Raw genomic sequence first — 25,794 nt, 5'->3', positions numbered from 1 at the left:
ATCCTAATGTAACTCCATTCCCTATCCATGCTGGCCTGCAGCATCTTCAAACCAGCAGCATCATTCATAAAGCCACTAAGACCAGCACGCTGCTTATCTTGTAGATGAGCTTACCATCTCTGGGGGCGCCTGGCATTCCTGCAGCCAATGCCCCATCAGGCTGAAGACTAAGGGCCACATTATGACATTGGCCGTCTGGGCACCACCTATGTCGCGGTCGATCCACCACACTTCACATGGTCCCACCATCACATTATGACCCTTGCAGTCGGACTGCCAAGGGACTGCCGTCCCGCAAGGAGCATGGTTACCCACAGGCTGACGGTGGTTTGGCTCATGCTCAGCCACGGCGGTGCAAAGTTCAGCACCTCCATGCTGAGCACGAGTCCTCTTGCCACCAGCCTTCCCTTGTTAGTTCAACCATCACAGAAAGGCTAGCGAAAAGGCTGTGCTGAGGGCCTATGGAACAGAGACTATTAAAAAGCACTGCTATCTTCAATTTTCTGATATTCTGTACTCTGCTGTAAAAGAAAAACACATTCAGCTGCCTTCTTTACACATGTACATGTACCACTTCACCACTATTCAGCCCATTAGGTTTCTTAATGGCAAAAGCTATGATGTACTTAGATTTTAATATTCATAGCTTTTCCCTGTTTCCTCCTCTGGATCTTTGCATGTACCATCGATTACACTATATTTTAAATTGTTAATTCTTCTTTCATGTACACCCTTGATATGTCTGGCCACTGGATACGTGGTCTCACAATTATTGATCTTAAATGCTACAGAATTCTCTTATGGATTTGCAATGTAGTCCTCCTTATGTACATTTTGGGGCAGCTGCATTTGAGAATGTAGACACCAAAATCACCCTTACAATTGTACTGTTGTCTAATCCTGTGCAATACTTTTCCTCAAAATTCCAGTTTCTTGATGTGTTCTCCATAGAGCACTTCACAAAGCCATCACCTTTTATTAACCATGTATTTTTTCCCTTACTCTGTTGAATGTTACTCCATACTAATTTGTCTCTAATCAATTATTCTCTATGAAATGTCAGTAGAGGGTGTCTTGGCATGTCCTCACCAATGCCTGGGTTACTTCGGAGGAGATGCCAATGTTTGCTTAAGGATGCACTCACTCTGGAATGTGCATTACTGTAAGCAGTAAAAAATCTATTTTTTAATTTCTGTTGATCTTTGTCTTTTAGTTTTTTTGACAGGTACACGTTCTCTCTCTTTCTTGCACACCTTTTTGCATGCATTCTCAAGTGTTGTCTTCTTATATGCCCTGTTGGTTAACCTCAGAAGCATGTCTCTTTTGGCGCTCTCAAAGCTATTTCCCATGCCTTTTAGCTCTAAGAAGTTCCTCACATGGAACACTCTCATTCAGGAGTGTATAGTGAAGGCATTTAAAATACTGTTTCCCGCACTGGATTTCCTATACACTGACGTCTCTTATCTGCTGTGTTCCACTTGGATCTTAACTTCCAGAAATTAAATCTCCTTGTCACTGATGTTACTTGTGAATCTCAAATTCAAATCATTCTCATTAATACTCATTACAAACTTCTCAGCACTTTCTCTGTCCCCTCTGCAGACCACAAAAATGTTGTCTATGAAACATAGCCATAACATTATTTTTGTGTTCTACACATCCAAACATGAGCGCTCAGCGAGGGATATGCTTGCAGGGGCGCGCCCTACACCTGGGAGTTTGGCGGAGGACTCACCTGCTGCGAAGGCCCTGGAGAGTCGGTGGAGACAGACCCACATGCGAGTTCTCCAGTAACGAAGGGCTTTCTGACCTCCCTGTTTGATTCGCTCCGGGGCGATATCCAAGAGCTGCGTAGGGACATCTCACAGGAGGTGAAGGAGTTGCGAGGAGAGGTTACCTCCTTGGGTGAATGAGTATCACAGCTAGAAGATGGTGAGGTCCCTCGCGGTGAAGCAGTGGCTGGCCTGCAACAGGAGGTAGTCCGCCTCTGAGAGCAGAAAGACCTCCTGCAGATAGCGGTTGAGGATTTGGAAAACCGCTCGAGGCGACAAAATATTTGCATTAGAGGGGCTCCGGTTGGTGCTGAAAAGGAGAACATTGGGGACTTCGTGACGGGCCTGTTTCCTTCTCTGCTTGGCCCGGACGAGACACAGGAGGTGGTCCTGGATCGGGTTCATCGTGATGGGTGCGCTGGTGGCCCTGGAGGCCGCCCTCCGGACATCCTAGCCTGTCTTCATAATTTTGTTCTTAAAGAAAAGATCCTACAGCGGGCTCGCAATCTTCAGCAGGTACTCTTTCGAGGGCATGAAGTCCAATTATTTCACAACCTATCTACGCGGACTTTGCAGAAGCGGAGAGAATTCAGACCGATCATGGATCACCTGTCCTATTCTTGGGGCCACCCGTTCCGCTTGGTCTTCAGCTGGGAGGAGCAGCTCCGGCAGGTGAAATCCAATTTGGAAGCCAGCTGTATTCTGGGTCTAGAGGATATAGGCTGGGAGGCGAGTGAGGAGGTGATCCTGCCAGCGGGGGGTCCTCCCCGTTGGCGGAGGAAAGAGAAAAGAAGGAAGACGCAACGCCCAATGGCCTCGGAGCTGAGGTCGGAGAGAGAATCTGTTTTGAACAGTGTGGCAGCAGGAACTTCAGCCTAGGGAGGGCAGCCGGGGGTGCCCAGGGCTGCTTTTGGCCGTGTTGCTACCAGCATGCAGATCATTGAAGAGGGTCGGGGCGGCGGGGGCGTTGGACCTGGTTACTTGACATGGTTGGAGATACTGCCCCGTGGAGACTTCACCTCGCGAAGATGGACGATCAAGGACTTTTGTGTTCTATGCACCTGTTGTGCATATTAGTTGTTTGTTGGTGTGTTTCCCTGCGATACTGGCTCTTAGTGGAGACACCCTCAGGCATGGGTGCTCCAGGTGCTCCAGGTGGTCTAGGTCTTTATGTGGGGGGTGGTCCTCTGTTGCGCTCCCTTCTTCTTTGCTTGTTCCCCCAGTATAGGATATGATCATTAAATGTATAAGCTTAAATGTCCGGGGGCTTAATAACCCTACCAAGAGGCTAGCCATCCTGTCCGCAGTTCTGGTCTTAGCTACCATCCAAGAGTGCAGGGGTGGCGATACTTCTATCACGTTCATTCCCTCGGGAAGTGATATCAAAATTGCATGAGGTTCCAGGGAGGCTTTTAGCCATGAGGTTTAGACTGGGGGGTTTTTCATTCACAATTGCTTCCCTATATGCGCCTAACTCCCAGCAGGAAATCTTCCTAAGACAGGCTTTGACTCCGCTGCTCCAATCCCCTGACGGTGCTGTCCTATTGGGGGGGTGACTTTAATTTGGTGATGGACGGGGACCTGGATCGTTCAGGCCATCGATATGGGCAGACGGGGTCCTTGTCGGATGCTGGCCGACAGTGGCTGAGTGAGTGTGGCCTTGTGGATGTGTGGAGGAATTTGCACCCCACGTTAAGGGACTATTCCTTTTACTCAGCAGCAACTAAAACATACGCTAGGTTGGACCTTTTTTTGGCAACACAGGAGCTTCTCCCCCGGGTTAGGGTTTCAGCGATTGAGCCACGAGCCTTGTCAGATCACGCCCGGTTACAGTTGAGATTCATATGAACATGGAGCGGGTAGGCGCATCAGGGTGGCGTTTTAGGGATTCGATGCTTCAGACCGTTGCAACGTTAAAGGCGATCCGAAGGGCAATAATAGATTACCTCAGCTTTAACGATGATGGGACAATAAGCATTGCGGCGCTGTGGGAGGCACTGAAGGCGCGGAGTCGATGATAAAAATGGTTCGCTCTCCCTCTGGATCAGAAGCACGTACGAGCGACCAAATAGCAGAGGCTTTTGCGGAATTCTATCGAGGTCTATATGGGGCCGAGGAGTCCGACACCTCAAGTCCGGAATCCTTCTTAGAGGGAATAGCAATTATTCCCTTGGCTGTAAGGGAGGCAACCTCGTTAGATCAACCTATAAGGGCAGAGGAGTTCATATCAGCAATCGCTCGGCTGCAGATCGGGAAGTCATCTGGCCCCAATGGTTTTTCTGTGCTTTTTTATAAATCCTTCTGTATGGAACTTGTACCGGTTTTAGTGCGGCTCTTTAACTCCTTTCGTCAAACTGGCGCCCTCACGCCTAGCATGTTAGACACCACTATCGTGGTTATCCCGAAACCGGGGTAGAACCCAGAGGAATGCGCCTCATACAGGCCGTTCTCCCTCCTGAATATTGATGCCAAATTATTTACTAGCATTTTAGCACACCGTCTAAACTATTATATGCCGAGGCTTGTGGATCCCGACCAAGCAGGATTTATACCGCATAGGCAGTGTAGTGACAATACCAAGCGACTGCTCCATCTATTGGATAAAACCGAACGCTCTCGTAGGGAAGCGCTCTTCTTATCTATTGATGCTGAAAAAGCGTTCGATAGGGTTTACTGGCCTTACCTGTTTAAGGTGCTAGAACGCTTCGGGCTGGGTCCAGGTTTCATTGCATGGATTCGCTGCATTTATCAAGCGCCTCGGGCGGCGGTTCGAGTTAATGGGACGCTCTCTTTACCATTCGCTGTCCAAAGAGGGACCAGGCAGGGGTGCCCACTTTCGCCCCTCCTGTTCGCGCTATACATGGAGCCTATGGCGGGACAACCCTCAGATCATGGGCGAGAAGTTTGGGGGGGATGAGCATCTCATATCGTTATATGCGGACGACGTCATCCTTACTTTAGCGGAGCCTATGACCTCATTGCCCGGCGCTAATGGGTGAATTAGAGGAATTTGGACGGGCCTCTGGATTCCCGATGAACATGCTAAAATCTCAGGCTATGGGCAAGTTTATCAGTGCTGAGCATGAAAGAGACCTGAAGGCCCGATTCCATTTTATATGGTCTTCCTCGGGGCTTCCGTACTTGGGGATCGAGCTGGGCTCTACAGTCGCCAGCACGGCGTCATTAAACTACGCAAAACTAATCCGGGAAGTTCAGCGTGATTTAGAGACATGGGAGAGACTCAAACTGTCTTGGCTGGGTGGTGGCGGTAAAGATGACCATCCTACCACGTATACTGCATCTGTTTCAGGCGCTTCCGCTGGAGCCCCCGCTGCGAACGATAGCGACCCTCCAAATGGCGGTTCTAAGATTTATATGGGAAGGGCGGGCGGTGCGGCTACCGCGACAGGTGCTGTATCGCCCTAAGCAGGAGGGCGGGTTGGCGGTCCCCTGCCTCCTTCGATACTTCCAAGCAGCACAATTGCCTTTCCTCTTGGAGTGGAGCCGACCGTCTTTTGAGAAGCACTGGTGTTTCATGGACCAGGCAGTGGCTGACTCTCACATATGGAAGGAACCCTGGCTTAGGCACCGTCACAGAGCGCGAGGTTGTATGTATCCCCGGTCATGGAGGTCTCGATGAGGGTGTGGGATAGGGTGGCCGGCAGGCTGGGTTTGACGACCTTCCCATCCCCAATGACTCCTTTGGGTGCGAACCCTGATTTTGGCCCGGGCCTACAGCCTGAGGCATTGCGTCGATGGTATGAGGGGGGCTTTAAAAGGGTGGGATATTTATTCGATGAGCAGGGGGTTATCCCCTTTGACCAGCTGAGGGAGATATTTGGCCTAACTGAAGCAGACAGGATGATGTACTATCAGATACGACACTGGACCCTGCTTCCAGCCAATAGGATATTAATAGACAGGCCATTAACACCGTTTGATAAATGTATTCTAATGAAAAAGGGTGATAAGCGCGAGGTTTCTGAGCTCTATGCTCTTTTGCGGTGGAGGCCCGCCCGCGCAAGACTAAGGGTCAATTGAGATGGGAGAGGGAACTGGAGAGAGAGCTATCGGAAGATGAGTGGGAGAATATTTTTTACAGGGCGCACCACACAGCTTACAATGCAGCAGGCACAGAGACAGCCTATAAAGTGGCCTCCTCCTGGTATTACACCCCAGCGAGGATCCATGCTTGGGATCACAATAAATCTGGTCTTTGCTGGAGGGGGCGTGGGGGAGGGGGGTCGCTTGTGCATTTACTATGGCACTGTCCCAAATTACATCGTTACTGGAAGAACATAATAGACACTGTTGACACAGCTTTTGACACCCAGATCCCTATATTCCCTGCGTATATCTTGTTGGGCCTTCCCAACCCTCTCACTTTTTCCTTGAGATCACTGAAGGGACGGCAAATTGCCTTAGCTTTAAATGCTGCAATACAGCTGTTGCTACTGGTGTGGAGGACTGAACAAATCCAGACAACAGTTTCTTGGCTACACAAACTATGGGTTATCCTCGCTATGGAAAACCTCACCCTGGCCTCTCTGCACCGGAGCGGGGACTTTAAAGAACTTTGTCAACCATACTTACGAATTCTATCTGGGGAGTTTTCAGAACTGACATGTCCGACTTATTTGAGGGTTCTTAATTTGAACTTAGTGGATGGGAGCAACCCCTTAGGGAGATGTATACATAGGATCAGGACTCTATTGTAAAGGAGCCTGGGATTGTTTGATTCTTGTATTGTCAGCCAGCTGCGGGGAAACAAAGTTGTATTCTGTACTTTAAGTTTTTCTTTCGTTGCGCATGGAGAAAGCTGTCTATGAACCTAATGGTAATACTTTGATGTATTGCGTATGCGATGTTCTTTAGTTGAAAAGTCAATAAACAGATTTGATCTATAAAATGTTTTAGTCATTCTGAATCCGTCTGTGTGGTGAATGCTACTACAGAGTGATGCTACATCTAATGTCATGAGCAGCATATCCTCCTGCCAACTGATATTGAATATCCTCTTCACAAAATCTGTGGTATCTTTTAGATGGGAGGGTATAGTCTGTACAAAAGGTCTCAGAAAATAGTCATTCTGGTGTGAAACACTCCCAAAAAGTCCCTCTTGTGCACCTATGATAGACCTACCTGGAGGCTTCTGGCATCTTTATGTATTTTTGAAAATAAGTAAAATACTGGTAATTTGGCCAAATCATTTCTCAAATAGCTATGTTCCTCAGAGCTCATCAGACCTTGTTCTTTCCACTCTCCTAATGCCCTTACAAATTCCATCTTTACTGTCTCAAAAATGGGCATAGTCTACTTTCTTATACCACTCAGTGTCTGCCAGCTGTTAATAGGCTTCACTCACATACTCCTTCAATGACCAAATAACTATATTACCATCTTTGTCTGAGCTCCATACTACCACTTCAGGATTAGTCACTATTTTTCCATGATTTCCATGTTCCCTTTATGTCTACTCTGTTTGTTCTTTATTACATTTATTCTTAATTCCTTGTGCTCCTTTGTGACTACTTCTATAAATTTTTCTATGGCGTCACCAACACTTGTTGGTACCAACTTAGATTTTGGTTTGAACATTCAACCCCCTTCTTCTGAGATCCATACCCCTACACTTTCTAGTTTCTTAGCTACAGTCTCATCACCTTTCAACTCTGTAGCATTGAAAGAAAGAAGCCTCTTTCTGGCAGGGTTACCCCCATTTTGGCCTGTTTGTCAGTGTTTGTCAGTGTGTTTTTACTGTCTCACTGGGATCCTGCTAGCCAGGACCCCAGTGCTCATAGTTTGTGGCCTATATGTGTTGTCAGTATGCTTGACTGTGAACTCCAGTGCTTATGCTCTCTCTGTGTACCAAATTTGTCACTATAGTTTAGTGACTCCATATTCCAATTCTGATTGGCACACTGGACCCCCCTTATAAGTCCCCAGTATATGGTACCTAGGTACCCAGGACATTGGGGTTCCAGGAGATCTTTATGGGCTGCATCATTTCTTTTACCACCTATAAGTAGCTCATACAAACCTTTCTTCAGGACTGCCACTGCAGCCTGAGTGAAATAGATCACACACTATTTCACAGCCATTTCTCACTGCACTAAGTAACTTATAAGTCACTTATATGTCTAACCTTAATTTACTGAAGGCTAGGTGCACAGTTACTGTGTGTGAGAGCACCCTTGCACTAGCAAAGGTGCCCCCACATTGTCCAGGGCCAAATACCAGGGCTTCATGAGTGCGGGGACACCATTACAAGTGTCCACTACATATATGTCACTACATATGTAGCTTCACAATGGTAACTCCGAATATGGCCATGTGAGGCGTCTAAGATCATGGAATTGACCCCCCAATCCAAATCTGGTATAGGGGGCCAATCTCATGCACCCTGGGGGCTCCACCATGGACCCCCAGTACTGCCAAACCAGCTCTCTGAGGTTTCCACTGCAGTCCCAGCTGCTGCCAACTCACAGACAGGTTTCTGCCAACCTGGGGATTGAGCATCCCAAACCCAGGAAGGCAGAACAATGCATTCCCTTTAGGAGAGGGGTGTTACACCCTCTCCCATTGAAAATAGGTATTACAGGCATGGGCGGGGTAGCCTCCCAGAACCTCTAGAAATGCTTTGAAGGGCACAAACGGTGCCCTCCTTGCATAATCCAGTCTACACTGGTTCAGGGACCCCCAGTCCCTGCTCTGGCACGAAACTGGACAAAGGAAAGGGGAGTGACAACTCCCCTGTCCATCACCACCCCAGGGGTGGTGCCCATAGCTCCTCCAGAGTGTCCATGACGTTAGCCATCTTGGATTCCAAGGTGTGGGGACCCTCTGGAGACCTCTGAGTGGCCAGTTCCAGCAGGTGACGGCAGAGACCCCTCCTAATAGGTGCATACCTGGGTAGGCAGCCAATCCCCCTTTCATGGCTATTTAGGGTCTCCCCTCTGGGAGTTTCCTCAGATTCGGGTTGCAGGATTCCTCCAGGACTCCTCTGCATCCTCTGCTTCAGCTTCTGACCTTCGTATCACCCACAGACTGCTCCAGGAACTGCTGTAACTGCAAGAAAGTATCCAGGATGACTCCTGTGACCTGCAACTTCAGCTCCAGCCATCATTTGCAACAGTTTCTATGGTGTGCATGCTTTGAGGACTGCCTGTCTTCCCCCTACACTAGAAGAACCGAAGCAATCTCCTGTGGAGTGACGGAGTCACTTCCCTGCTTCTGCAGAAACCCTTCTGCAATGACGACCAGTACTCTGGGACTCCTCTCCTGACGATGAGCGTGCTCTCTGGAACACAGGAAGAGGACAGCGGTGACCCTGACTGTCCAAAGGTACAGCAGTTCAAATTTGGTGGAGGTAAGAGCTTGCTTCCCCGTGCTGCAAGAGTACCCCTGTGCACTCCATCTTCTTGGGGTTCTGTGCACTTCTTCCAAGAATCCTTCATGTACAGCAGAGCCCAGGTCCCCAGCACTCCATCCTGCGATGCACAGCTCATTGAGTTGTTTTCTGGTGGCTTGGGACCTTCCAGTGTAGTGCTGCGATGACCGTACTTTGCATCTTCTTTGTCCCCCTGTTCTGGGACTCCCGTGGGGGGTGCCTGGTCTTCTGAGGGCTCTCTAAAGTGCTGAGAGCCTGCGCTGTCTCCTCAGTCTGAGTTGAGACCCCCAGGTCCCTCCTAGGCCCAGGCAGCTCCTTTTTGATGCAAACGGCGTAATTGCTTGAACCAAGGCTTGTTGGCAGAATCCAGCGGCGCAAACAGCCTGCATCCAACAACTCGACGTGGGACATCTCCTGCGCCATGCAGGATCTTGCAGCCATCTTCTTTGGTGCTCCTCTGTACTTTTCTTCTGACTTTGAATCCACTTTTACAACTTCTTCTAGGTTGGCAGGGGCTCCTGCCCTTCCTGGACTCTTCTTAAACTTCTCGACTTTGTCTCCTCTCTCCACAGGTCTTCAGGTCCAGGAATCCATCATATGTTGCTTGCAGTCTTGCTTGGTTCTTGCAAAATCCTTTATCATGACTTGCAGTGTGTCCTGAGGAAACTTGCTGTACTTTACTCATGCTTTCCTGGGCTCTGGGGTGAGGTACTTTACTTACCTTTGGTGTTTTCCTACACTCCCAGCACCCCTCTACACACTACACTTGCCTAGGGGGAATTCTACATTCGCATTCCACTATTTTAGTATATGGTTTGTTTTGCCCCCCAGGCCCATTGCAATCTTTTGTATTTGCTACTGTTTGCAATATTCTATGACTGTTTACGTACCTGATTTTGGTTACTAGTGTATATATTGTGTACAATACTTACCTCCAGAAGAAGTATTGCCTCTAAGATATTTTGGCCCTGTGTCACTAAAATAAAGTACCTTTATTTTTGGTAACACTGAGTATTGTCTTTTATTGTATAAGTACTGTGCAACTATAGTGGTATTGCAGGAACTCTGCATGTCTCCTAGTTCAGCCTAAGCTGCTCTGCTACAGCTACCTCTAGACAGCCTAAGCTGCTAGAACACTGCCTACATTTCACTGATAAGTGATAACTGGACCTGGTATAAGGTGTAAGTACCTTAGGTACCCACTACAAACCAGGCCAGCCTCCTACAAGCATTAACTTCTAGTTCCAATAACTCTCTGATCACATACACATCTTCAATTAAAAGATGACTGTGCAACATTTCTTAATCTGGCATTCTGTATGTGTTTTTCTTACTTGTTTTAGTTACTTTCATTAATTTCAATTTTCTCGCAAATGAAAAGATCTATCCTACTCTGAAAATAATTAAAGTCACTCTCATTGCAGATGGACAGTCCTAGAGAACGATTTATGACATCCTCGTCACTCAGTTCCATACCAGATAGATTCAATACCATGCTCTCTTCGGTTAATATCTTTTGCTGCTTCTGGCCATTTTCTCCTGATTTTCTTTGTATAATTATTTTCCTCTACCCTCCCCTTCTTTTCTTCCTCTGCCTCTTTCTCTTTTCGTTCTGCTGCCTTGTCAGCTACTGTGGTTGCAAGAAATTAAGAAACTGACATTATGAAGGTCAAGACTTTCTTTATTTGTACTTTCATAACTTTATCAGCAGGGAGTGGTGTCACATATATGCAGCTTCCCATTCGGTGATACGGTTATCATTTAGTGTAAATGTTATTTTGAAATCAACTAATTAAACTGTTTTAATGTATTATATTGCACTTCATTTTGTTCTGTAGTTACCACTTCTCTTGTGGAGACATGCCCCACTGGAGATAGTAAACACAATAGCAGGTTATTAATATTATTAATAAAACAATCAAACCAAAAGTTTTACAGCATTTGCTGTGTTCCAGCTTCTAAATTTAAGACATACATTTGATCATGAGGCTCAAGATGAACAAGTATACAATGCAAAAACATGCAAAAAGTACACAAGAGCTCTTTTTTTCCTTTTGCAATCAAAACAACAACCGAAAACAAAAAATGTAAAACAATTTTCTTTTACTTTCGATAACCTTTCTGTTCTCAGCAGAGTTTCTTGTATGTTATTCACTTGAAAAAATAATTCTCTGCAGTTTATACAACTTTTTAAGGTGGTTATTCTTCTTCTGAATAACTTTCTGTAGCTCTCTCTCTGATTGTTCTCCTTCTCACACTGTGGCTAGCTATACCCATTCATTTGATGCATACTTTCTATTTGGTGTTCTCTTTTTAACTAGCATTTTAGCAACAGGTGATTGCTTCCACGCTTTTCCTAATCTAATTCAATTACTTCAGAACCTTTATCCATTGGCTTTAAACTCTTTTGTTCGTCTGGCTGACAATACTTTTGTTTACATGTTGCTTTCAGTGACTTATTTCCTTCTGTTCTCTTTTTTCACTTGTTTCTCTACTCTCTGACTTGTTTGAACCCCGACCAATCTTGACTACAGAATTCACAGAAAAACCATTTTTCATCCTCTGGGGGTTCCTGTGACTTGGATTTTGTACTGCAGCTTTTTATTGTTTGGATCAAAGACTGCTTATTCTTGCTGCCACTCATGCCTTTGACTTTGACATTGCAACACTTTGAAACTAGACTGTATCACTACTGGTAGAGTTACCAAGTTCTTAAAAAAATCTTTCACTTTCACTGATCAGGACTTTTATGACGTATTATGGCAAAACGCCGAATAAAGTTATTTTGACTGACTGACTGACGTATTTGTCTTTACCAGTTTCAAAATGTTTATACCCCTCTAGATCCACACCATAACCTTGAGCTTTGCTCTTTGAACCAGTAGTTGTTATCACCACTTCTTTATCTGCTGCCTTCACTCTTTTTGTGTGAATGGCATGGGTATGCTGCAGGCATCCTGCATGCTTTATCTCAGCATTCCTCATCAAAATCACTTGATAGAGCCCACACCAGGGCTCTTCAAGGCAATTTTTCCTGACATGTTTTGGGCCATTGTTCTCTCTCCAGACTTCAATCCATGGCAGAGTATGCCCTTCTTTGCTTCTGTTGCTACATTCTCTGAGAGACAGATTTCACCATATCAGCCACACCTTTGCAGTAATTTAGCACACTGTCATTAGTTATTTACATTAATGCAGCTGACGAAATATAAGGCAATCTCATTGCTCTTCACATGATCACCTCATGAGAGAAGAGACTAGTCTTTTTGTCAGGAGTACATCTCATGCTTTATAACACAAGAGAAAGGACACTCTAAATTAGTTCAAGCACAGACTTTGGCCAATTTACTCTTGAGAGTTCCACTTACTTTCCCAACTAATCCGAAAGGCTGGGGACGATAAATGCAAAAGAACCTTGATTTGAAATGCAATACATTTTTTTGCAAAACCTCATTTTTAAAGTGACAGTCACGACCTGTCTCAAAATAAGTTGGTAGACAACATACTCAACAAAAGTACACCAGCCGTAATTCCATTGACCTCTAGCTGGGGTACATGTCAACTCATTTAGAAAACAAGCCATTGCAAGCTGGTTTCTTGACAAAGTCTACTTTCAGTCTTGTATATGGGCCTCCTGGTTTGCTAATATGATTTATCACAGTCAATGTTTTCGTTCCCTGAATATTTAGTGTTGGGCCTGCAAACCCGGATATGCCTCAATGATCAGTTGATCATTTGCTTTTGCAGGGACCAGTGCTTGTTTACAGAGACCAATGCTTGTTTGCTCATACAAATGCTTGTTGGAACTAATGCTTGTTAGAGACCAATGGTTGTTTGGGAACACATACTGCACAAGCCTCCAGCTTCCCTGTGACTCAGACCGGCTGTGGGTTCCTATGACTCAGACTGGGTGTCGCTAAATGCAGAAGGTATTTAAACCACAGAGTGAATGGCTTGCTGTAAAGGTCACCGGCTGCAGAGATGGAATCTCCGCTCCTCTCCTTTTGATCTTTATGTTCTGTTCTGTACAGCATCTTGGAGGCCGCGTCTGGAAGAAGAAGAGAATAGGGAATTAATCCTTAAAAAGGCAGTAATGCTCTGCATGCGATTTAACAACATTTATTGCTAAAACTTGATAATTGCTGACTTGAAATTTGATAAGCAAATTTTCCAGGATGCAATGCGTCTAAAAGGGCACATCTTTGGGTTTTAATGTCATCGGGTTTTTAGCCGCTTGACATGCTGTAACGCTTATTGTAGTTGCTTGCGTAATATACCACAGAAAGGAGTTTCTATTGAACAATTGTTGTGAAAACGATATACTGAGGATATGTTTATTAGCACTGAGCTTAATGTGGCACTACTATTGTTGTTAGCAATACGATGTACTGTGAATATGGTTATTATCGCTGAGTTCAAAGTGACATTTGCATTATTTCAAATTGTTGCTGGTGATGCGGAACATTGTGTGTTTTACACTTAAACAAAGTTGAAGCTTATCTTTGCCATGCTCAAAATTATGTTGTGGTGTAACAGTGATAAGCCGGTTGTTCATGAAGTTCAACGCTATTGAGTAACCCAATGTTTTCATAGTAATACAAAATGAACTGTAATCCTTGATATTAACCCTATGTTTACAGTGTGATTTAAACACTGAATTGCGTTCTGTGCAGTACTAGCACAGTTCAATGATTAAACTATGAATGTCTGTAGAATCTAATTCCCTGAGAGTTTGTTCTTAATATTGTTGCCTATGTAAATGTACATGAGTCGAGTAAGTCTGCATCTTGAGAAATCTCATCAAGGTGAAACATGCAAGATATCCACTAAATGTCAAGGAACATCTAGGTAGGCTTAGTTGAGATGACAAGGGACTAATCTGGGATCATAGTGGGAGTAGATATAGACAGTATAGCAGGTTAAAAGCTCCTATTTATTTACAAGTAATTAACATTGTTTCCAAAAATTCCCAGAGAGAGGGAGCCCTATCAAAAGTGGGAAAGGGAACCCCAACAGGTACCACTAGCCTGCACATCATAGTTTAACAGTGGGGTATACATGGGTTATTAGATGTTATTTGACTGATGTGTAATTTATCATAGGAAAGGCACTCTTTTTAAGAACCATCACTAGGCATACAGATCCAACCCTGCAACACCAGTGTTTCTCTCCTTCTCTCATCTATCCCCTTTCTCCTGGGACGTTGCAGTGCTGATCATGCGTATTTAAGTTGGAGACATGCAATGTTTAGGTGGAATTGGGAACAAGCAGCTTGGTCAACATTGTATCTCTGTGGGACGAACAGGTTAGTGCTTGACAGTACAGTAAGCCCACATTTAAATTACCACCCAGACAAAATGGAGGCTCAAGAGGTTTCCCTAGCTGATTTGGCACACATGCTAGGGAGTTTGCAATGCGAAACCCAGGTATTGTCACAATGGTTAGATGCTCTTCAGCCCACACTTGCAGCCAAACTGCCTCCTTTAAGTAAACCCACATTCCCTGGAGCAAGACCTCAACTGTTTCAAGTGGGGGCTACTTGAGAACAATCACTGAATAATGCCTTGGTAATTCAGGTCACTACACCTTTTCCGGTGCCATGAGCCCCCCCCCGAGTGATATATAGGGGATCCTGGTAAGTTTAAATCAATTTCACCTTCATTTTGTATGTCCACCAAACTCTTTTCTCAGTGAGCAGTCTAAGGTGGCATTTGTTCTCTCGTATTTGGCTGGCACTGCTGCCTCATAGTCTGTTCTGTTAGTGGAACTGGATGATTCATTATTGTATGTCTGTCAGGCCTTTAAAACAGAAATGAAAAAAACTTTCAATAAGCATGCATTTATCCAAGCAGTAGACTCAGAACTGCTCAATCTAAAGCAAGGAAATTTGGATTTGTTGACATACATAACTGCCTTCACTAGATTGGTGGCTGAGGCTGATTGGCAGACAGAGAAGATGTGTCATTGTTTTAAAGGGGGTTAAAAAATTGACTTAAGGATATTTTAGCTCATGTAGTTAATCTACCCAACTCTTGTGAATAGCTAATTGATTTAGTGTTCAAGCTGGATGACAGTTTTTCGGAGAGACAGAGTGACAAGGGTCATACCAACCACAGGTTTTTGGTGGTTAGAGATAAGAAACAAGACATCAACAAAGGCACTAATGAAGGTGAACAGATACAAATCAGTACTGTTAGGGGCCCACTTACTTAAGAAGAATGACTGCGAAGACTCGACCAAAAGTTGTGTCTGCATTGCTGAAAAAGATAACTTTTTGAAGGACTGTACTGTTAAGCCTAAGAAACATTCCATAGGGGCAGAAAGCTCTGAAATTGAAACGTTTGAGGGAAGCTAGAACACCTGACTACTGTGAAAGATAGTTGTGTGGGTGTGAAAAGACCAGAAGTCTCCCAAAGTTTTGCTCAAATCAGCTGCCAGAAAGAATTACATCACTTATATATATCTACACAAATGGAATGACTATCTTCAGACCACCAGGTTTACTCAACCTCCTGGTGGATTTAGGGGCCACCAGGAATTTCATGGATATTGCCTTTGCAAAACAACTTGGGATACCGCTTCTGCGTAAAACCAGTCCAGAGGTAGTTAAAACTATTGATGGTAGGCCTTTGTCATCTGGCCGGCTACCAAAACTGTTTGTGAGTCAACAATGTGCTTATACTCTAATCATCGTGAAATCATACAAATCAATTTGATATGTGCCCCTCAATTCAAAGTAAACTTAGATTTTCCATAGCTACAAAAACTTAATCCCACCATAAACTGGGTTACATAAAGAGTTGCCTTTCAGTCTCAGTTCTCTACAGACCGCTGATGGGTAGAGGCCCTACCAGATCAAGGTATTGCTTTTAGCATAGATAATGCAGAAAAAGGAGAACATGAGTTACCTTCGTTATACCAAGATTTTGCAGATGTCTTTGATAAAGAGAAGGCCGCTACATTGCCACTGCATCGCCCCTTTGACTGTCGGGTAGATTTACAACCAGGTTCACAAATTCCTTGTAGTAGAATTTACGCTCTAACAGAAAGGGAAAATTTGCATTTGCACCAACACTTACATGAGATGCTGGACATAGGATTTATAAGACCCTCTAGGTCCCCAGCTTCATCACCACAATTGTTTTGTTCCTAGAAGAGAGGGGAACATAAGGGTTGTATTGATTATAGAGCCCTAAAGAAGATTACGATCAAAAATATATATCCGTTACCTTTGATTTCAACCCTTACAGATCAGGTAAAAAATGCAGGTGTGTACATGAAATTGGATTTGCCAGGGGGCATACTATCTTGTGAGAGTCCAGGAGGGTGATGAGTGGAAAACAACTTTCTGGACCAAATTTGGTTTATGTGAGTTCCTCGTCATGCCTTTCGAACTCTGCAATGTCGCAGACGCTTCCTATATTTCATCAACGAGTCACTTTGTAATTTTATTGATCAGTGTGCTGTTGTCTATATTGACAACATTTTGATCTATTCCAACTCCTATGAAGAATATGTGGCTCATGTCAAGACCATTTTACAAGCCTTGCAGCAAAATCATCTCTTTGCAAAACTAGAAAAGTGAACTTTCCACGTTCAAAAAGTCAAATTCCTCAGGTATATGTTAACTCCAAATGGGGTACAAATGGACCCTAGGAAGGTTGAAGCTATCGCTTAGTGGAAGGCTTCACAAAGTGTCAAATTATTGATTACTTTTCCACTATTGTAGCTCCCATCACAAAGTTACTTCGCGAAGTAATACAGTTTCAGTGGAGAGAAGATGCAGATAAAAAAAATTATCAGTTGAAACACAAGTTTATTACCGCCCCCATTTTATGACACCGGGATCCTATGCATCCTTTTGTGGTAGAAGCGGATGCTTCTCAAATAGCGGTGGGTGGGGTCTTGTCTCAATGCAACCCTGGAACTGGTGAGCTTTATCCAGTGGCTTACATCTCAAACATATTGAACCCAGCTGAGATTAACTACTCAGTAGCACACTGGGAATTACTAACAATAAAAGGGGCCTCTGAAGAATGGAGACATTATCTTTTAGGGGGTTTACACAACATCACCATTTTAACACATCACAGGAACTTACAGCTCCTTAAGTCCACATGTGCTTTGTCTATGCGACAGTTGAGATGGTCACAATTTTTTTATGGTGACTTCCTTATCCAATTCCAACCAGGTCGTAAAAATGAAAAAGCTGACACACTTTCTAGACTAGCTTACACCATTACAGAACAAGTGGAAGAGCCCCCTCTTTATTATTTCATCAGACAAGATAGTTGGGGGCCACTAACCTAGATTCGGACTTCTTGCAAGAAGTGCAACAATAGCAAGAAAGTACAGTAGCCATTAAAACTCTGCAACACCACACTACTGACATTACTAGCCATGGGGGATTAAGTATGTAGCACAAACGTTATACCCACAAAAACACTACAGGATACAAAAAAAGCTTGTGAGTAGTGCCATGTTAGTAAACTTGCTGGTCACCCAGGGGAGAAAAAGACTCTAGAATTCCTTCAATGACACTTTTGGTGGCCATCCATTTCCAAAGACGCAAAGACCTTTGTAGCAAATTGTGTAATCTATGCCTAAGGAAGAGTTCTCATCAAGCCCCGCTTATCTTTTGCAATCCTTACTTACTTTGTAGTAGATTTATGAAAATCTCAAGCTGGGTTCACCACCATTCTAGTCATTTGACCAAGATGGCACACTTTGTTCCTCTAAAAGACTTATCTTTGGCTTTACAATTAACCCATGTATTCCTACAGTCAATAATCCATTTACATGGTCTTCCTTTAGTAGTTATGTCCGACGAGAAACACAATTTGTGTCAACATTTTGGAAATGTCTTTGTCAGGAATTAGATATGAATCTCCACCTATCATCAAGCCATCATCTACAATCAGATGGACAAACCAAGATTAACCAGTGTATGGATCAATATTTATGTTGCTATCTCCTAAACTCAGAAGTGGATTGGGCTGAGTGCTAGTGGGCATCTGAATTTGCATATAACAATATAATCCATGTATCCACTGAATATTCACTTTTTTACTGCACTTATGGATATCATCCTCAAATGTTGGAATTGAGTGCAGTACCTCAGCTAACTACTCCCACTGTACAAGACTTTTAAATAAAAGTGCAAGACAATCTAAAATTAGCAAAGCAAACACACAAAATATATACAGTCAAAAAAAGACGTCAGGGACCAAAGTATGAACAAGGACGAAAAGTTTGGTTATCAATTAAACACCTAAATTTGAAAGGTGCACAAAAGTTTCATCCAAGGTTTGTAGGTCCTTTTACCATCATTGAAAGGATTAGCAAGGTGGCAGTGAAACTAGGATTTCCCACTTCTCTACCAATGCATCCAGTGTTTCACGTCTCCCTAATAAAACTGGTGTCAGACTCTGTGCATTGCCCAAAAAGACCTCTTCCTATCCTAGTGGATAATCAACTGGAGTATGAGGTCAGGGCCATACTAGACTTTAAACAAATACATAACAAATTGTATTATTTCTAGGAGTAGAAAGGTTATGGGCTGGAAGATCGTTCATGGGAACTGGCAGGACACGTACATCCTCCCCGATTGGTTCATCAGTTCCACCATCGATACCCCAAAAAACCTAAACCAATTGGGAGGGCCTTGAGAGGGTTGTACTGTCGGACCTGCAAACCCAGATATGCCCCAGGAAAAAACCTCTCAGTTGATCATTTGCCTTTACAGTGACCAATGCTTGTTTACAGAGACCAATGCTTGCTTGCAGAGACCAATACTTGCTGAAGATAATGCTTGTTAAAGACCAATACGTGCATGGGGACACATATTGCACAAGCCTCCTGCATCCCTATGCCTCAGACTGAGTGTGGCCGAATGCAGGAGGTATTTAAACTACAACCCGCCTAAGTGAATTGCTTGCTGTAAAAGTCACCAGCTGCAGAGAAGGAATCTCTGCTCCTCCACTTTTGATTTTCACATTTTGTTCTATCCAGCATCTCGGAGGCTGCTTCTGGAAGAAGAAGAGACCCAGGATATTAACCCTTAAAAAGGCAGTAATGCTCTGTGTTCAATTTAACAACATTTATTGAAAATACTTCATACTTGCTGTCTTGAAAATTGATAAGCAAATGTTCCAGGATGTGATGCACCTAAAAGGGGACATCTTTGGGTTTTAAGATCATTGAGATGTTTGCCGCTGGTCATGCTATAATGCTTATAGTAGTTGCTTGCATTATACCACAGAAAGGAGTTTATATTGAAAAATTATAATTAAAATGATGTAGTGTGAATAAGTTTATTATCGCTGAGTTTAATTTGGCATTACTATTATTGTTAGCGATACGATGTACTGTGAATATGGTTATTATCGCTGACTTCAAGGTGACATTTGCATTATTTCAAATTGTTGCTGGTGATGCTGAACATTTTTTGTTTTGTGCTTAAATGAATTTGAAGGTTATCTGTGCCATGCTCAAAATTACGCTGTGATGTAACAGTGATAAGCCAGTTGTTCATGAAGTTGAACTCTATTGGTTAACCCTATGTTTTCATAGTAACGTAATGTGAACCATAATCCTTGATATTAACCCTATGTTTACAGTGTGATTTAAACACTGAATTGCGTTCCTCGCAATACTAGCACAGTTCAATGATTAACTCATGAATATCTGGAAGATCTAATTCCCTGAGTGTTTGTTCTTATTATTGTTGCCTATGTAAATGTCTATGAGTCGAGTGAGTGAGCATCTTGGGAAATCTCATCAAGGTGAAACACACAAGATAGCCACTGAGCATCAAGGAACATCTAGGTAGGCTTAATTGAGGCGACTAGGGATTAATCTGGGATCACAAAGAGAGTAGATATAGACAGTATAGGAGGTTCAAGGCTCTTATTTAGTTACAGGCAATCTATATTGTTTCTGAAAATTCCTAGAGAGAGGGAGAGCCATCAAACACGAGAAAGGGGGCCCCAAAAGGTACAACTAGCTTGAACATCATAGTTTAACAGTAGAGTATAAATGGGTTACGGGATTGTAGTTATTTGACTGATGTGTAATTTATCATAGGAAAGACCGTCTCTTCAAGAACCTTCACAAGCCGTCCAGATCCAGCCCTGCAACTCCACTATCTGTCTCCTTCTCTCATCCATTCCCCTTTCCCCAGGACATTGCAGTACCGATCATGTGTATTTAAGTGGGAAGCATGCAACGTTTAGGTGGAATTGGGAACAAGCAGCTTGGTCAACATTGTGTCTCCGTGGGATGAACAGGTTAGTGGTTGACATTTAGCTGACATATTAAATACCTGGAAGAGAAACTCACTGCAACATTTCTAAAAATTTTATTTTCCCAATATTTTCTAAATGTAAGGTCTGTGATATTTTGCCTTAGGTGTAATTAATTATGAAAATACTTTGCATTAGGATCTAACATGAATTCAGCAAGTATGTATTTGTTTACTGGAGTAACATGCAAAAACTGATGATTTTTTCTGGTAACCCAACTTCTCCCATTTCTTTTTCTCATCTTCTGTTACATCCTCCTGGAAGTATCTTAACTCTGAATTGAATTAAAAGAATGTTCACATTTTATGCATTTTGTATAGTGCTTATGTTTGATTCATCATTTTCAATCTTTTAAACATCTGTTTTATTTTCAAGTGCACAACATTACGTATAGTGATCAGCCTAGTTCTTTCCAAGAGTAAGTAAATCTTTCCCGGCCCTCTGCGAAGAACACTTGGCTACATTAATCCCTTCTGGTTGTTGTATAGCCTTCTAGAGATCATTTATATAGAGATTGTTCTTTATGGGGGCTCTAGAAGGTGTTATGAATTCTCTCCGACTCCAGAGTTGCTCGAAATAATGTACCACCCAAAACTATACTGGCTGTCTGGATAGAATTTCATATTTTGATTTTCTGAAAGGCAACAAGCTCTTGTCAGTGTAACCAATTCTGCTACCTGTTCTGAATCTACATTTGACAGATATGATGTTTCAAGAATTGCAGAAATTGAACATACTACATAGTCAGCCTTCAAAGTTCCAAAGTGATCTCTGAAATGAGAACCATAAACAAATAAAGTCAAATCAGCCATCTCCAAAGGAGTTTCTTCTATCTCTGGCCTTGGTTTAGTTCATAATACAGTAACCGAAACACAGTTGTGTTCACTTTCATTACCTTCAGCCTCATTTTCATAAGATCCCTTCCTTCACAACCATTACCTAGAATCAGAAGCATGGTTGCTGGCTTCAACAAATCATATATTTTATTTGAAGTGTTCTCTGTTGCAAGTATGGCTTGCTCATACCTTGTCAATTGACTGTTTCTCGTATGCTGAGTCCTTGCACAGGTAAGTAGGATCTCCACTGAGTATGGGGCACACACAATTAAAGTATAGCCCATTCTATTCCTTTACTTTCTTCAATGGCAACACAGACAGTTTGATATTGCACATCCAGGTTTTTTATGGCAATACAAATAGAAGCTTAAATTAATGTCAGCATAAACTATCTCTCAATATTTGGAATGCCCCTCAACAGTCTTTGTCAAATGGCACTGGATCGTATATGCCACTGTGAGTCAACCTTATAAAACTTTTACAATAAGGGAAACATTTGAACTCCACAGATGACAGTAGCCAAGAATTCCGAAGAACATCCTCACCTCTCTTAGGGTAGTAGGAGGAGCCATTTTCAGAATTTCAGAAACACATTCTTTTGAGACTTTTTTCGCACCTTTCTCAACCTGTTGACCTAAATAAATTACTTCATTCTTACAATACTGTACCTTTATTTGGGGAATCTTAATGGCCACTCTCGGCTAAGTGATTTAGCAAAGCAACTGTTTCAAGGTTACAGAGTTCTTTTGTTTTGGATGCGACCAACAAATCATCCATATATTGTACTAAAACTGAGTTGCATGCCAAAATACATTTTTTAAAATCTTTTTCCAGAATTTGAATAAAGATTGAAGAACTTTTAGTGTGCCCTTGTGTGATTCTACACCACACAAGAACTTTATTTTGAAGTTGAAAAGTGAAGAGGAACTGGCTTCCTCATGCAGAGGAATTGAGAAGAACGTTTGGCATAAGTGAATGACTACATACCATTCTGTATCCGAAGGAATTTGGAAAAAAGTCACTGCTGGATTCAGCACCGCACAACATGAGATAACAATTGTATACATTTTCTTAAGGTTCTGCATGACTCGCTATTTCCCACTGAGGTTCTTTATCCCCATCACATGAGAATTTCCAAGGCTACTAAACACTGCCTGAAAGATTCTCTGCTTAATTGTTTTTCAGTAACCAATTTCACCTCTTCCTCTGCTTCTCTTGAGAGCATATTGATTAACTCTTAGGAAAATGACACAAGGTTTTATTTTAGTTTGAACTGGTCCAGCAGTTTTTATCAGTCCAACCTCTTTACCAGAGAAATCCCACATCTCTTTTTTGACAGCATGTCGTAAATCCAGAAGCAGTTCATCTTTTATTAAAGTAGGTAGGTTTGGGACTTTCACAGAATGAACTGTGGAACATGTAGCCCCTGTAACAATTAAAAATGAAACCGGTTGACCATGGACTTCACCATCAATGTATGGGCTATGCAGGTCTTCCTCTAGGACTACTCCAAGTAAGCAATCTTCCTCCTTTCTCAGGTACCGTCATTGTGAATGATTTCCTGAAGAATACTGATAAGAATCATTATTCACAATCAGCGGGTTTTGTTGGTATTCTGTACTATGTTATTTTATTCTTCATGTTTTGCTGCATCACTAGAGTTGGAGGCATTGTCCTACAAAACTGTTTCTGTTCATGCATACTCTATTCAGAAGTCTATGGGGTTGGGACAATGGACAATTTCCGTTTCTGCATCTGAGGAACACATTAATTCTGGATTCAATATTGATTTTGTCTGCATTCCTGTTCCAGTGCTTATTTGTACCTCTGAAATGACAAGATATATTCCTCTTCAACATTTCAAGATTTGCATTCATTCTAGGATTGTTCATCATCATTCCTTTTCCACTGTCTTACATTTGTCCATTTCCCATTCTTACACCTAGCATCTGAGTCATTCTGTTCACTCCAGCATTTCCAGGTGTGAACATATTTTATGTCGGCACACATCAACTGATTTCAGGCACCCTTCTCAAATTATTTAGTTTGAGCAAACCATCAGCTTATCTTTGATCCTCCTCTGCTTTGCATCAAACCAATCACTAATGCATTGAGCCATCTCCAAGATCACATTGATACTCTTTGTCTGCCAGCATTTTTCACTGTGTTATATATGACTGCTTCATTCTGGATGCAAACCCATAACAAGAAAAGAACAAAACGACTGACACCATCTTTCTCTGGATCATCACATCTGCTGTGCCTCTTGAAAATCTGTCTGAGCCTCTCAAAATAAGCATGTACTGACTCTTTCTGCTCCTGTGAAGTTCTCAAAATGTTTAGCCAATTAAAATCCTTTTCTGACACCTTCTTTTTCAAATCTTCATTCACCTGCCTATGTTTATTAGCTACTATCTCAAAAGGAGCATTGTTAGGAGCACCTCAAGCTGTATTTTCAGTTGGCTAACGAACAGCAACCTCACATTTGAACAACAAATCACTAGGGAATACAGCTTCAAATAATGAATTCCAGTCAGCCACAGCATTGCGTAGCAAAGGAGGGGGACATCTGATAATGATTAATGGGAGTTCATAGTAATCCAAAAGGTTTTAGATGAGACAGAGAGAGGAGATATGGGACAATTTTTTATAATAAAAAATGAAGTGAACTTATTCTTTCATATATGCTCATGACATGTGGTAAAGTTGTATTGGCTGGAGAAACCCCTTCTATAAATACCAATGTGCACATAGAAGCAGCACATTTTGCATGGTCTGATGTACACATTTATCTTGTAGTAAAGCGCATTTTTCATGACATATCTTAAAGTTTTCATAGCAAGCATTGACCCCTCTATATATGCATCCTCATGTATATAGGAGCAGTAATTATGACAAGGTGTGATCCAACCATGTACCTTGTGGTGTAATATAAATTTTTCACTCATATAAATGTATTGTCTTATAATAGGAAGCATTTTTCAATGTACAATTGCATATTTTCCTTAGACATGCTGCACATCACAAGTACTCGTGTATACTCCATTCTAACTTTTTCCTAAACATGTGTAGCAAAGTTGGATAGAACGACCTCCTTGATTGATCATTTAAAATGAGAGCTATAAAGTATATAGTTAGGCATCCTATTTCAAATATATACATAACATAAACCCACAAAGAACAAGGGACAGATTTTAAGGGACAACAATCCACAATCATTTAAAATTTGATAGGTAGACTAGAACTAAGCCATTCTCCTATGACAGCTACAAAAAGTTGGGTCCCACATTTCAGCCGCCATTTCTTCATTAAGCACAATAAAAAAGAAAACAGAACTTCAAGCTAGAGCTGAGGTAACAGTAACACTGAGAAGCCTCCAGGATAAAGACAACATAGTTAAACTGTTGAGACTGGGCCACTCACCTGAAAAACAGGATATCTGCAGGGGCAATGGTATGCCTACGGCCTCCAGGAAGACCTCTCGGCACTTCCTGGTGGACACAGAAACCCCGACAGGTGTCCCAAAAGGAAAGGGGGAATGGGAGAGAAAGAGACAAAACACTGCCACGTCTTGCCTGTCCAGCCAGGCACCCAGTATCTTCGGGGGCAGGTCATTATTGACAGAGTGATAGTAGAGTTAGTGCACTCAAACTCCTTGAAACTGAATCTCTCTTTCTGATATGGGCACGGTAGCGGTAGAAGAACACCAGGAGGCTCCAGCACTTTTCTTGGATAATAATAACTGTTGGCACAATTACTAACACTGCATTACCCAAAAAAAAAAAAATGAGTACCATAACAATAAGTACTGCAACACTAGGGCTAGCTTCACAGAGATTCACTGTTGCACACTACAATTAGAATTGTGGTTGCACTTATCATGCACAAGAAAGACAAACAAGGGCATTAATTAAATCATGTATAACTTTCCTGCATGCATAGGGTTAAACTAAAAAGAACAAAAACTATCCAATAAATATAAATGTCCACTCTGGGTTTAAACAGTTAGAGTGGCACAGTTTGATTTGGTTTCACTGTGTGTGTGAAAAACCCTGCAAAAGCAAATTCCTCCAACCTGGAACACAGGCATGAATGACACCATTTATATCCAAGAGTTATGCTATTAGAGAAAGAAAAGTCACATAAATGCTCTTTTAAAATTGCACTATCACTTTTTGTAGTACAAGCAGATTTCCTGAAGCACATGTAGGCAAGTAACTACAATAATAATGTAGAATGTTCAGAAATGCATTTGTCTCTTCAACATAAGCACTCTGCCAAAATACGAGGTCTGAAACACACCAGCTGTTCTAGGAAAGCGCGACGCTCAAAGAACAAAATCCCTGGTGAATACTAGTCACTTAGCTGCAGTATTTTCCAGAGTGCTGGAGGAATGCCTCGTGTCAGCTGGTACAGAAACAAAGAAAAGAATTGCCTCAAAAGTCTTGAATACGAGGATGACAGCAGGGGCTGGACTGCAAAATCAGATGCTG

Source organism: Pleurodeles waltl, chromosome 8 (assembly GCF_031143425.1).
Source record: "Pleurodeles waltl isolate 20211129_DDA chromosome 8, aPleWal1.hap1.20221129, whole genome shotgun sequence".
Classification (NCBI taxonomy): Eukaryota; Metazoa; Chordata; class Amphibia; order Caudata; family Salamandridae; genus Pleurodeles; species Pleurodeles waltl.
This window is presented reverse-complemented; position numbering follows the sequence as displayed.